Source organism: Neophocaena asiaeorientalis, unplaced genomic scaffold (genome assembly GCF_003031525.2).
Source record: "Neophocaena asiaeorientalis asiaeorientalis breed wild unplaced genomic scaffold, Neophocaena_asiaeorientalis_V1.1 scaffold601, whole genome shotgun sequence".
NCBI lineage: Eukaryota > Metazoa > Chordata > Mammalia > Artiodactyla > Phocoenidae > Neophocaena > Neophocaena asiaeorientalis.
The window spans coordinates 2,251,303-2,264,758 of record NW_020174793.1 but is presented as its reverse complement, the minus strand read 5'-3'; the positions used below and the strand labels follow the sequence as shown (position 1 = coordinate 2,264,758).

Here is a 13,456-nt window from a genome sequence, read left to right as displayed (position 1 = left end):
AAGCAGTTGTCCATACTGAGCAGGGATTTGTGATTTTATTTTCTATCTAAATATAAAATTGATTTACCTGCATAGAAGTGAAATATAAAGTCAGTAAAATATCTGAGTGCAGTAACCATAAAACTCAATCTGAATGTTATAGGAGTAAAGTGGTCCATCTCATTGCTTAAATAAATTAAATTTGAGCAGAAAATTGTTTTTGGGTAAAAGTTTGAAATTTAGGGGAAAGAAAGTATATTCATCCACATGCAAAATACAATTTAGGTTTTTCTTTTCTTTTCTTAATTTTATTTATATATTTATTTTACTTTGGCTGGGTTTGGTCTTTGTTGTTGCACAGGCTTTCTCTAGTTGCGGGGAGCTGGGACTCTTCTTTGTTCGGGTGCACGGGCTTCTCATTATGGTGGCTTCTCATTTTGCAGAGCATGGACTCTAGGCACATGGGCTCAGTAGTTGTGGCACACGGGATTAGTTGCTCCATGGCATGTGGGACCTTCCTGGTCCAGGGCTTGAACTTGTGTCCCCTGCACTGGCAGATGGATTCATTTTTCCTTTCTTTTTTTAAACATCTTCATTGGAGTATAATTGCCTTACAATGGTGTCTTAGTTTCTGCTTTATAACAAAGTGAATCAGCTATAAACATACATATATCCCCATATTTCCTCCCTCTTGCATCTCCTTCCCACCCTCCCTACCCCACCCATCTAGGTGGTCACAAAGCACCAAGCTGATCTCCCTGTGCTAGGCAGTGGATTCCCACTAGCTATCCATTTTATATTTGGTAGTGTATACATGTCCATGCCACTCTCTAAATTAGTCCCAGCTTACCCTTCCCACTCCCTGTGTCCTCAAATCCATTCTCCATGTCTGCATCTTTATTCCTGTCCTGCCCCTAGGCTCTTCAGAAACATTTTTTTTTGATTGCATATATATGTGTTAGCATACAGTATTTGTTTTGCTCTTTCTGAATTACTTCACTCTGTATGACAGTCTCTGAGTCCATCCACCTCACTACAAATAATTAAATCTTGTTCCTTTTCATGGCTGAGTAATATTCCATTTTATATATGTGCCACATCTTCTTTATCCATTCATCTGTCGATGGACATTTAGATTGCTTCTATGTCCTGGCTATTGTAAATAGAGCTGCAATGAACATTGTGCTGCATGACTCTATTTGAATTATAGCTTTCTCAGGGTATATGCACTGTAGTGGGATTACTGGGTCATATGGTAGCTCTATTTTTAGTTTTTTAAGGAATTGCCATACTGTTCTCCATAGTGGCTGTATCAATTTACATTCCCACCAACAGTGCAAGATGGTTCACTTTTCTCAACACCCTCTCCAGTTCTTTTCATTGCAATGGTAAATGGGGGCGTTTCCTTAAATTCACTTTCAGATTTTTCATCATTAGTGTAAAAGAATGTGAGGGATTTCTGTGCATTAATTTTGTATCCTGCTACTTTACCCAATTCATTGATTAGCTCTAGTAGTTTTCTGGTAGCATCTTTAGGATTCTCTATGTATAGTATCATGTCATCTGCAAACAGTGACAGCTTTACTTCTTTTATCCAATTTGGATTCTTTAACATTCTTTTTCTTCTCTGATTGCTGTGGCTAAATCTTCCAAAACTATGTTGCATAACAGTGGTGAGAGTGGACAACCTTGTCTTGTTCCTGATCTTAGAGAAAATGGTTTCAGTTTTTCACCATTGCAAATGATGTCGGCTGTGGGTTTGTTATACATGGCCCTTATTATGTTGAGGTAATTTCCCTCTATGCCTACTTTCTGGAGGGTTTATATCATAAATCGGTGTTGAATTTTGTCCAAAGCTTTTTCTGCATCTATTGAAATTATCATATGTATTTTTTCCTTCAATTTGTTTGTATGGTTTATCACATTGATCGATTTGCATATATTGAAGAATCCTTGCATTCCTGGGATAAACCCCACTTCATCATGCTGTATGTTCCTTTTAATGTGCTGTTGGGTTCTGTTTCCAATATTTTGTTGAGGATTTTCTCATCTATGTTCATCAGTGATATTGTCTTGTAGTTTTCTTTCTTTGTGACATCTTTGTCAGGTTTTGGTATCAGGGTGATGGTGACCTTGTAGAAAGAGTTTGAGAGTGTTCCTCCCTCTGCTATATTTTGAAAGAGCTTGAGAAGTATAGGTGTTAGTTATTCTCTAAATGTTTGATAGAATTTGCCTGTGAAGCCATCTGGTCCTGGGCTTTTGTGTTTGGAAGGTTTTTAATCACAGTCTCAATTTCAGTGCTTGTGATTGGTCTGTTTATATTTTCTATTTCTTCCTGGTTCAGTCTTGGAAGGTTGTCCTTTTCTAAGAATTTGTCCATTTATTCCAGGTTGCCCATTTTCTTGGCATATAGTTGCTTGTAATTATCTCTTATGATCCTTTGTATTTCTGCAGTGTCAGTTTTTACTTCTTTTTCATTTCTAATACTGTTGATTTAAGTCTTCTCCCTTTTTTTCTTAATGAGTCGGTCTAATGGTTTATAAATTTTGTTTATCTTCTCAAAGAACCAGCTTTTACTCTTATAGTAAGGTTGTCCTTTTCTAAGAATTTGTCCATTTATTCCAGGTTGCCCATTTTCTTGGCATATAGTTGCTTGTAATTATCTCTTATGATCCTTTGTATTTCTGCAGTGTCAGTTTTTACTTCTTTTTCATTTCTAATACTGTTGATTTAAGTCTTCCTTTTTTTCTTAATGAGTCGGTCCAATGGTTTATAAATTTTGTTTATCTTCTCAAAGAACCAGCTTTTACTCTTATAGATGTTTGCTATTGTTTTCTTCATTTCTTTCTCATTTATTTCTGATCTGTTCTTTATGATTTCTTTCCTACTGCTAACTTTGGGGATTTTTGTTCTTCTTTCTCTAGTTGCTTTAGGTGTAAAGTTAGGTTGTTTGTTTGAGTTGTTTCTTGTGGTAGGATAGTATGGCTCTAAACTTCCTTCTTAGAACTGCTTTTGCTCTATCCCATAGGTTTTGGGTCATTGTGTTTTATTTGTCCTTTTTTTCTAGGTTTTTTTTGTTTCCTCTTTGATTTCTTCAGTGATCTCTTGGTTATTCAGTAGTGTATTGTTTACCCTCCAAGTGTTTGTATTTTTTACAGATTTTTTCCTCTATTTGATATCTAGTCTCAAAGCGTTGTGGTCAGAAAAGTTAATTTATTTGATTTCAATATTCTTAAATTTACCAAAGCTTGATTTGTGACCCAAGATACGATCTATCCTGGAGAATGTTCCATTAGCGCTTGAGACAAAAGTATAATCTGTTCATTTTGTATGGAATATCTTATAAATATCAATTAAGTCCATCTTGCTTAATGTATCATTTAAAACTTATGTTTCCTTATTTATTTTCATTTTGGATGATCTGTCCATTGGTGAAAGTGGGGTATTAAAGTCTCCTAGTATTATTGTGTTACTGTCGATTTCCCCTTTGAAGGCTGTTAGCATTAGCCTTATGTATTGAGGTGCTCCTATGTTGGGTGCATAAATATTTACAATTCTCATATCTTCTTCTTGGATCGATCCTGTCATCGTTATGTAGTGTCCTTCTTTGTCCCTTGTAATAGTCTTTATTTTAAAGTATATTTTTTCTGAGATGAGAATTGCTACTCCAGCTTTCTTTTGATTTCCATTTGCATGGAATGTCTTTTGCCATCCCCTCACTTTCAGTCTGTACATGTCCTTAGGTCTGAAGTGGGTCCCTTGTAGACAGCATATATACAGGTTTTGTGTTTGTAATCATTCAGCCAGTCTATATCTTTTAGTTAGATCATTTAATCAATTCACCTTTAAGGTAGTTATTGATATGTAGTTCCTATTACCATTTTCTTAATTGATTTGGGTTTGTTATTGTAGGTCTTTTCTTTCTTTTGTGTTTCCTGCCTAGAGAAATTCCTTTAGCATTTGTCATAAAGCTGGTTTGGTGGTCCTGAATCCTCTTAGCTTTTGCTTGTCTGTAAAGGTTTTAATTTCTCTGTCAAATCTGATTGAGATCCTTGCTGGTCCAGTAATCTTGGTTGTAGGTTTTTCCCTTTCACCACTGTAAATATGTCCTGCCATTCCCTTCTGCTTTGCAGAGTTTCTGCTGAAAGATCAGCCATTAACCTTATGGGGATTTCCTTGTATGTTATTTGTTGATTTTCCCTTACTGCTTTTAATATTTTTTGTTTGTATTTAATTTTTTATAGTTTGATTAGTATGTGTCTTGGTGTGTTTCTCCTTGGATTTATCCTGTATGGGACTCTCTGCACTTCCTGAAATTGATTGACTGTTTCCTTTCCCATATTAGGGATGTTTTCAACTATAATCTCTTCAAATATTTTCTCAGTCCCTTTCTTTATCTCTTCTTCTTCTTGGACCCCTATACTTTGAATGTTGGTGTGTTTAATGTGGTCCCAGAGGTCTCTGAGACTGTCATCAATTATTTTTATTCTTTTTTCTTTATTCTGCTCTGTGGTAGTTATTTCCAGTATTTTATCTTCCAGGTCACTTATCAGTTCTTCTGTCTCATTTATTCTGCTATTGATTCCTTTTAGAGAATATTTAATTTTATCTACTGTGTTGTTCATCATTGTTTCTTTGCTCTTTAGTTTTTCTAGATCTTTGTTAAACGTTTCTTGTGTTTCATCCATTCTGTTTCCAAGATTTTGAATCATCTTTACTATCATTACACTGAATTCTTTTACAGGTAGATTGCTTATTTCTGATACATTTGTTTGGTCTGGTGGGTTTTTGCCTTGCTCCTTCATCTGCCGTATATTTCTCTTTCTTTTCATTTTGTTTAACTTACTGTGTTTGGGGATCTTCTTTTTGCAGCCTCCGTGTTCATAGTTACCATTGTTTTGAGGGTCTGCCCCTAGTGACTAAGGGTGGTTCATTGGGTTGGGTAGGCTTCCCTGGTGGAGGGGACTAGTGCCTGTGTTCTGGTGGATGAGGCTGGTTCTTGTCTTTCTGGTGGGCAGAACTGTGTTTGGCAGTATGTTTTGGGGTGTCTGTGATCTTATTATTATTTTAGGCAGTCTCTCTGCTACTGGATGTTGTTGTGTTCCTGTTTTCCTACTTTTCTGGCATAGGGTGTTCAGCACTGTAGCTTGCTGGTCATTGAGTGGAGCTGGGCTTAGCATTGAGGTGGGATCTGTGGGAGAGCTTTTGTCTTTTGATATTACATTGATCCCTGAGGTCTCTTGTGGACCAATGTACTGAACTCGGCTCTCCCACCACAGAGGCATGGGCTGGACACCCAGCCAGAGCAAGACCCCATCAGCCACATGGCTCAGAAGAAAAGGGAGAATAAAAAAGAAAAAACAATAATAAAATAAAACAAAGTTATTAAAATTAAAAAATATATCATTAAATGTAAAAAAATAAAAAGTCATTAAAAAAGAAAGTAAGAAAGAAAGAAGAGAGCAACCAAACCAATAAACAAATCTATCAATGAAAACAAGTGATAAAAACTATACCAAAAAGGTATGAAAACAAAAAATAAACAGACAGAAAGAACCCTAGGACAAATGGTAAAAGCAATGATATACAGATAAACTCACACAAAGAAGCATACACATACACACTCACAGAAAGAGAAAAAGGAAAAAAAAAATTATATCTATATTGTAAAAAAAAGGAAGAGAGCAACCTAATCAATAAAAAAATCTACCAATGATAATAAACTCTAAATATGAAACAAAGATAAACATAAAACCAGAAAAAAATTGGATTCAGAAAGCAAACCCCAAGTCTACAGTTGCTGCCAAAGTCCACTGCCTCAATTTTGGGATGATTCATTGTCTATTCAGGTATTCCAGAGATTCAGGATACATCAAGATGATTGTGAAGATTTAATCTGCTGCTCCTGAGGTTGCTTGGAGAATTTTCCCTTTCTCTCCTTTGTTCACACAGCTCTTGGGCTTCAGCTTTGGATTTGGGCCCGCTTCTGCATGTAGGTCACCTGAGCGCATCGCTTCCTCAATCTGACAGGATGGTGTTAAAGTAGCAGCTGATTAGGGGGCTCTAGCTCACTCAGGCCAGGGGGAGGGAAGGGTACGGAATGGAGGGTGAGCCTGTGGTAGCAGAGGCCAGCGTGATATTGCAACAGCCTGAGGCACGCCATGTGTTCTTCTGGGGAAGTTGTCCCTGGATCACGGCACCCTGGCAGTGGTGGGCTGCACAGGCTCCTGGGAGGAGAGCTTGGATAGTGACCTGTTCTTGCACACAGGCTTCTTGGTGGCTGCAGCAGAAGCTTTATCATTTCATGCCCATCTCTGGTGTCCTCACTGACAGCTCTGCCTCATGCCCATCTCTGGAGCTCGTTTATGCAGTGCTCCATACCCCCTCTCCTTGCGCACTCTTTTGGGAAGTCTGAGGTCTTCTGGCAGGTGTATTCTTAACCACTGTGCCACCAGGGAAGTCCCACAATTCAGGTGTTTTTGCTGTTAGGTTCCTATATTAATTCATAGAATTCAGTATGATTATCTTTATAGTGTACTATACATGTGTATATATTTATCTTGTAATATATGTAATTGTGAGTATTAGACTCATTCCTGGCTCCATCTTAACCCTGTAATAATATGCAGAGTCAAGAAATTGGGGGAATGTCTATGTTCAGTAGATAATTCTGGAAAGGACACAAATTCAGACCACATGAACAGGTTTATACAAGAATTCTTATAACCACCATTTATAAGATGCTCCCACATCATCCTTAGTGTGAGAGCCCAAACCCTTTGCTATGCTGAGAGGAAATGGATTCACCTTCAGATCTCATGTTGTGCACTCAGGAAACTCATTCTCCTGCTTGTGGCTATGTTCCCTGCCCAGTCTTGCCACATTGCCTACAATACTTACTTCTTGGGAAGTTTCACTTGTGGGTACATTGCAATACATATACATGTTTCCTTGCTCATCCATACCTATGTTCTTGTGTTTCTTACCTTAACACATGGTACGGCAATCCAGGACATCTAATCTTCCATATTTTCCTAGTTACTCTTATTTCTTGATTTCTTACATACCTTGACTCACCTGTTTCTACATTTTATTGTTTGATAGATTAATAGATAATGATAGATAGATATGTGTATATATATCTATATATCTTGTACATATATATGCATATATACATATATAAACTAAAATATTTTGGCATAAGTTAGGGAAAGACAAAAGCGAGGTGTGTGTGTGTGTGTTGGTGTTTGTGTGTGTGTGTGTTGTATGTATAGAGGGCTTAATTGCTTGGATTACATGCTATTTTAGGTATTTATTTATTTAGAAGTCCATGATATAAGGCTGCATTCTTATTTTTCTAATTTAATTTGAATGTTGTAAATATTTTTGAGTAGAGAGTTCTTTTTAAATTCAGTTCAGCAAGTACTTATAAAAAATATATGGTTGTACTGTATTTATAAGTAAATATATATTTTTCAGAAATATATTTCTATAAATGATCAATTTTATTTGCCCTTGAGAGCAATAGTTCTCTAGCAAGGAGTTCCTCACCTAAGTTAGTCACACCTTTCTCTAAAACTCAGCATCTCTTGAAGCTACTGGTAGAGGCATTGCCATCCTCCAGACCAGCCAAAGAGCAGTCCTCACCTTTTGCATGCTCTAAAGGAGATGTTTCAAATGTTTCCTGGGTTTTGCCCCTAGCTCACACTGACCATAATTTTTTTCATGCCTGTGATAGGGAAAAGAAGTCCTTCTGGATGCAAATCATCACTGGGCAGCAGGTCTTTTGTTTTCATAGTTACTATCTCACCTAAATCAATTTCAGTAGAGATATGCTCTAATGTAGAAACATATGATAGAAAAAAATTTAGTTCTGCAGTTTGAACTCTCTGATGAAGTTAATGCAACACATAAGCTAGCATTTAAAAAACTATTAAAATTCCGTTATATGACAACATGAATACAAAGAATAATGAGTTCCTCATTTTTGACAAATGAAGTAATGAATCGCACATGGGCCTTCTAGCTGAGGACATCTGGAATTAACTTATCAATGCCACCCACCCAAAAATAAGACTTAAAACAGGTGACTGTGAATGGGGCTGTTTATTCATTTTGAAAGTATGAAAACAATCATAAGAAATAGATGATTTCACTTGCAAACCCCCTTTTCTGTTCAAACTACTTGTTTTTGATTTGAACACTTGCTTTCCTATTTGTATTACTGAGCAGTATTAGCTGACTTAGTTTTTTTGACTATGTCTGATTAAGAATACCAAATCACCTATAATCAAAGAATTGATTGGCCTTAATTTACTTAATTCAAATATGTTTCTTAACTATTCTTCAATCAGTAGATATGCCTCCTCTTTGTGGATAGTTTCCACTGACTGATTGGTGGTTAAATTTATCAACTAAATAGGTTTATTGTTTTAATATAATTTAATTTATTTTAATTTAATTTTTGGATACAATTTTTTAAAAGGAAAAGCATTTTAACAAGTTTTCCTCCTGGAATCAATATGCAGTCCTCCACTAAAGTTGCTGTGTGTTGATTCTGAAGCAGAATAATTTCTTTGAAACCAACTTGTCTCCAGAGTTCCAGAAAGACTAATTTTATAGAAAGATACATGCAAGTCTTTAAAAATGCATCCTTTGATATACATTCTCCATTATCTTTAATCTCCACAATATTGCATTTGAAATAAAAATACTAATTTTACAAAAATATTTCTATTCTAGTTCATATTGTATGTTATTTCATCGCAAATATTAATACCTTCAACTCTTTTTTTTTTTGCAATTTTTTAATAGTCCTTACAAGTAGCAATGAATTCAGAATTCTAAACTTTCTTTTATCATTTTCAAATAGAAATTAGAATTAAGGATGATGGAGAGGATATGGAATAGGAGTGGGAGTCTTTAGTTTTTGTTAACATCTTTATTGGAGTATAATTGCTTTACAGTGGTGTGTAAGATTCTGCTTCATAACAAATTGAATCAGCTATACATATGCATATATCACCATATCTCCTCCATCTTGAGTCTCTCTCCTGCCCTCCCTATCCCACCCCTCTAGGTGGTCACAAAGCACCGAGCTGATCTCCCTGTGATATGCGGATGCTCCCCACTACCTATCTATTTTATATTTGGTAGTGTATATATGTCAATGCCACATTCTCACTTTGTCCCAGCTTATACTTCCCATACCCTGTGTCCTCAAGTCCATTCTCAATGTCTGCATTTTCATTCCTGTCCGGCCCTTACATTCTTTAGAACTTTTTTTTTTTTTTAGATTCCATATATATGTGTTACCATACAGTATTTGTTTTTCACTTTCTGAATTACTTCACTCTGTATGACAGTCTCTAGGTCCATCCACCTACTACAGAAACTCAGTTTGTTAATTTTTATGGCTGAGTAATATTCCATTTATATATATATATACCATGTCTTCTTTATCCATTCATCAGTTGATTGACACTTAGGTTGTTTCCATGCCCTGGCTATTGTAAATACAGCTGCAATGAACGTTGTGGTATATGACTCTTTTTGAATTATGGTTTTCTCAGGGTATATGCCCATTAGTGAGATTGCTGGGCCATATGGTAGTTCTATTTTTACTTTTTTAAGGAATCTCCATACTGTTCTCCATAGTGGCTGTATCAATTTACATTCCTACCAACAGTGCAAGAGGGTCTCGTTTTCTCCACACCCTCTCCAGAATTTATTGTTTGTAGATTTTTTGATGATGACTATTCTGAATGGTGTGAGGTGACACCTCACGGTAGTTTTGATTTGCATTTCTCTAATGAATAGTGATATTGAGCATCTTTTCATGTGTTTGTTGGCAATCTGTATATCTTCTTTGGAGAAATGTCTATTTAGGTCTTCAGCCCATTTGTGGATTGGTTTGTTTGAATTTTTGTATTGAGCTGCTTGAGCTGCTTGTAAATTTTGGAGATTAATCCTTTGTCAGTTGCTTCATTTGCAAATATTTTCTCCCATTCTGAGGGCTGTCTTTTCATCTTGTTTATGGATTCCTTTGCTGCAGAAAAGCTTTCAAGTTTCATTACTTTATTACTTTATTACTGTAGTTTTATAGTATAGTCTGAAGTCAGGGAGCCTGATTCCTCCAGCTCCATTTTTCTTTCTCAAGATGAATTTGGCTATTCGGGGTCTTTTCTGTTTCCATACACATTGTATAAATTTTTGTTCTAGTTCTGTGAAAAATGCCATTGGTAGTTGCACAGGGATTGCATTGAATCTGTATATTGCTTTGGGTAGTATAGTCTTTTTCACATTGTTGATTCTACCAATCCCAGGACATGGTATATCTCTCCATCTGTATGTATCCTCTTCAATTTCTTCCAACAGTGTCTTATAGTTTTCTGCATACAGGTCTTTTGCCTTCTTAGGTGGGTTTATTCCTAGGTATTTTATTCTTTTTTGTTGCAATGGTAAATGGGAATGTTTGCTTAATTTCTCTTTCAGATTTTTCATCATTAGTGTATAGGAATGCAAGAGATTTCAGTGCATTAATTTTGTATCCTGCAACTTTACCAAATTCATTCATTAGCTCTAGTAGCTTTCTGGTGGCATCTTTAGGATTCTCTATGTATAGTACGATGTTTTCTGCAAACAGTGACAGCTTTACTTCTTCTTTTCCAATTTGGATCCCTTTAATTTCTTTTTCTTCCCTGATTGCTGTAGCTAAAACTGCAAAATCTATGTTGAATAATAGTGGAAAGAGTATTTTGTCGAAAGCTTTCTCTGCATCTATTGAGATGATCATATGGTTTTCCTCCTTCAAATTGTTAATATGGTGTATCACGTTGATTGATTTGCATATATTGAAGAATCCCTGCATGCCTGGGATAAACCCCATTTGATCATGGTGTACAATCCTTTTAATGTGCTGTTGGATTCTGTTTGCTAGTATTTTGTTGAGGATTTTTGCATCTATGTTCATCAGTGATATTGGCCTGTAGTTTTCTTTCTTTGTGACATCTTTATCTGGTTTTGGCATCAGGGTGATGGTTGCCACATAGAATGAGTTTGGGAGTCTTCCTCCCTCTGATGTATTTTGGAAGAGTTTGAGAATGATAGGTGTTAGCTCTTCTCTAAATGTTTGATAGAATTCACCTGTGAAGCCATCTGGTCCTGGGCTTTTGTTTGTTGGGAGATTTTTAAACACAGTCTCAATTTCAGTGCTTTTGATTGGTCGGTTTATATTTTCTATTTCTTCCTGGTTCAGACATGGAAGGTTGTACTTTTCTAAAAATTTGTCCATTTCTTCCATGTGGTCCATTTTATTGGCATATAGTTGCTTGTAGTAATCTCTCATGATCCTTTGTATTTCTGCAATGTCAGTTGTTACTTCTTTTTCATTTCTAATACTATTGATTTGTCTTCTCCCTTTTTTTTTTTTTTTTTTGATGATTCTGGATAATGGTTTATCAATTTATTTTTATCTTCTCTAAGAACCAGCTTTTAGTTTTATTGGTCTTTGCTATTGTTTCCTTCATTTCTTTTTCATTTACTTCTGATCTGATCTTTATGATTTCTTTCCTTTTGCTAACTTTGAGGTTTTTTTGTTTCTTTCTCTATTTGCTTTAGGTGTAAAGTTAGGTTGTTTATTTGAGATGTTTCTTGGTTCTTGAGGTAGGATTGTATTGCTCTACACTTTCCTCTTAGAACTGCTTTTGTTGCATCCCCTATTTTTTAAGTCATTGTGTTTTCATTGTCATTTGTTTCTAGGTATTTTTTGATTTCCTCCTTGATTTCTTCAGTGATCTCTTGGTTATTTAGTAGTGTATTGTTTAGCCTCCTTGTATTTTCCTGTAAATGACATCTAGTCTCATAGAGTGTGGTCAGAAATGACACTTGATATGATTTCAATTTTCTTATACTTGCCAAGGCTTGACTTGTGACCCAAGACATGATGTATCCTGGAGAATGTTTCATGAGCACTTGGGAAGAATGTGTATTCTGTTGTTTTTTGATGGAATGTCCTATAAATATCAATTAAGTCCATCTTGTTTAACGTATCATTTAAAGCTTGTGTTTCCTTAATTATTTTCATTCTGGATGATCTTTCCACTGGAGAAAGTGGGATGTTAAAATCTACTTTGTGTCCTGTACTATGATTTCCCCTTTTATGGCTGTTAGCATTTGCCTTATGTATTGAGGTGCTGCTATGTTGGGTGCATAAATATTTACAATTGTTATATCTTCTTGGATTGATCCCTTGATCCTTATGTAGTGTCCTTCTTTGTCTTTTGTAATAGTCTTTATTTTTAAGTTTATTTTCTCTAATATGAAAATTGCTACTCTAGCTTTTTTTGATTGCCCTTTACATGGAATGTCTTTTGCCATCCCCTCACTTTCAGTCAGTATGTGTCCCTAGGTCTGAAGTGGTTCTCTTGTATACAGAATATATACTGGTCTTGTGTTTTTTTCCATTCAGGCAGTCTGTATCTTTTGTTGGAGCATTTAATTCATTTACATTTAAGGTAGTTATCGATATGTATGTTACTGTTACCATTTACTTAGTTGATTTGTGTTTGTTATTGTAGGTCTTTTCCTTCTCTTGTGTTCCCTGTCTAGAGAAGTTCCTTTAGCATTTGTTGTAAAACTGGTTTGGTGGTGATGAATTCTCTTAGCTTTTACTTGTCTGCAAAGATTTTAATTTCTCCCTCAAATCTAAATGAGATCCTTGCTGGGTAGAGTAATCTTGGCTGTAGGTTTATTTCCTTTCATCACTTTAAATATGCCCTGCCCCTCACTTCTGGCTTGCATAGTTTCTGCTGAAAGATCAGCTGTTAAACTTATGGGGATTCTGTTGTATATTATTTGTTGTTTTTCCCTTGCTGCTTTTAATATTTTTTCTTTGAATTTAATTTTTGATAGTTTGTTTAATATGTGTCTTGACATTTTTCTCTTTGCATTTATCCTGTATGGGACTCTGCATTCCCTGGACTTGACTGACTATTTCCTTTCCCATACTAAGGAAGTTTTCAACTATAATCTCTTCAAATATGTTCTCAGTCTCTTTTTTTTTCCTCTTCTTCTTCTGGGACCCCTATAATTCGAATGTTGTTGCTTTTAATGTTGTCCCAGAGGTCTCTGAGAATGTCCTCAATTGTTTTCATTATTTTTTTCTTTATTATACTCTGTGATAGTAATTTCCTGTATTTTATCTTCCAGGTCACTTATCCGTTCTGCCTCAGTTATTCTGCTACTGATTCCTTCTAGAAAAATTTTAATTTCATTTTTTTGTTGTTGTTCATCATTGTTTGTTTGCTCTTTCATTCTTCTAGGTCCTTGTTAAATGTTTTTGTGTTTCCTCCATTCTATTTGCAAGATTTTGGATCATCTTTACTATCATTACTCTGAATTCTTTTTCAGGTAGATTGCCCATTTCCTCTTCATTTGTTTGGTCTGGTGGGTTTTTACCTTGCTCCTTCAACTGCTG

General features: G+C 35.6%; 1 protein-coding gene across 1 annotated transcript in view; it reads left to right on the top strand.

Moving 5' to 3' along the window:
* CNTN5 (contactin 5) overlaps window positions 1-13,456 on the top strand; it is a 504,363-nt gene that overhangs the window by 407,096 nt on the left and 83,811 nt on the right. The gene's annotated exons all lie outside the window — the stretch shown is intronic.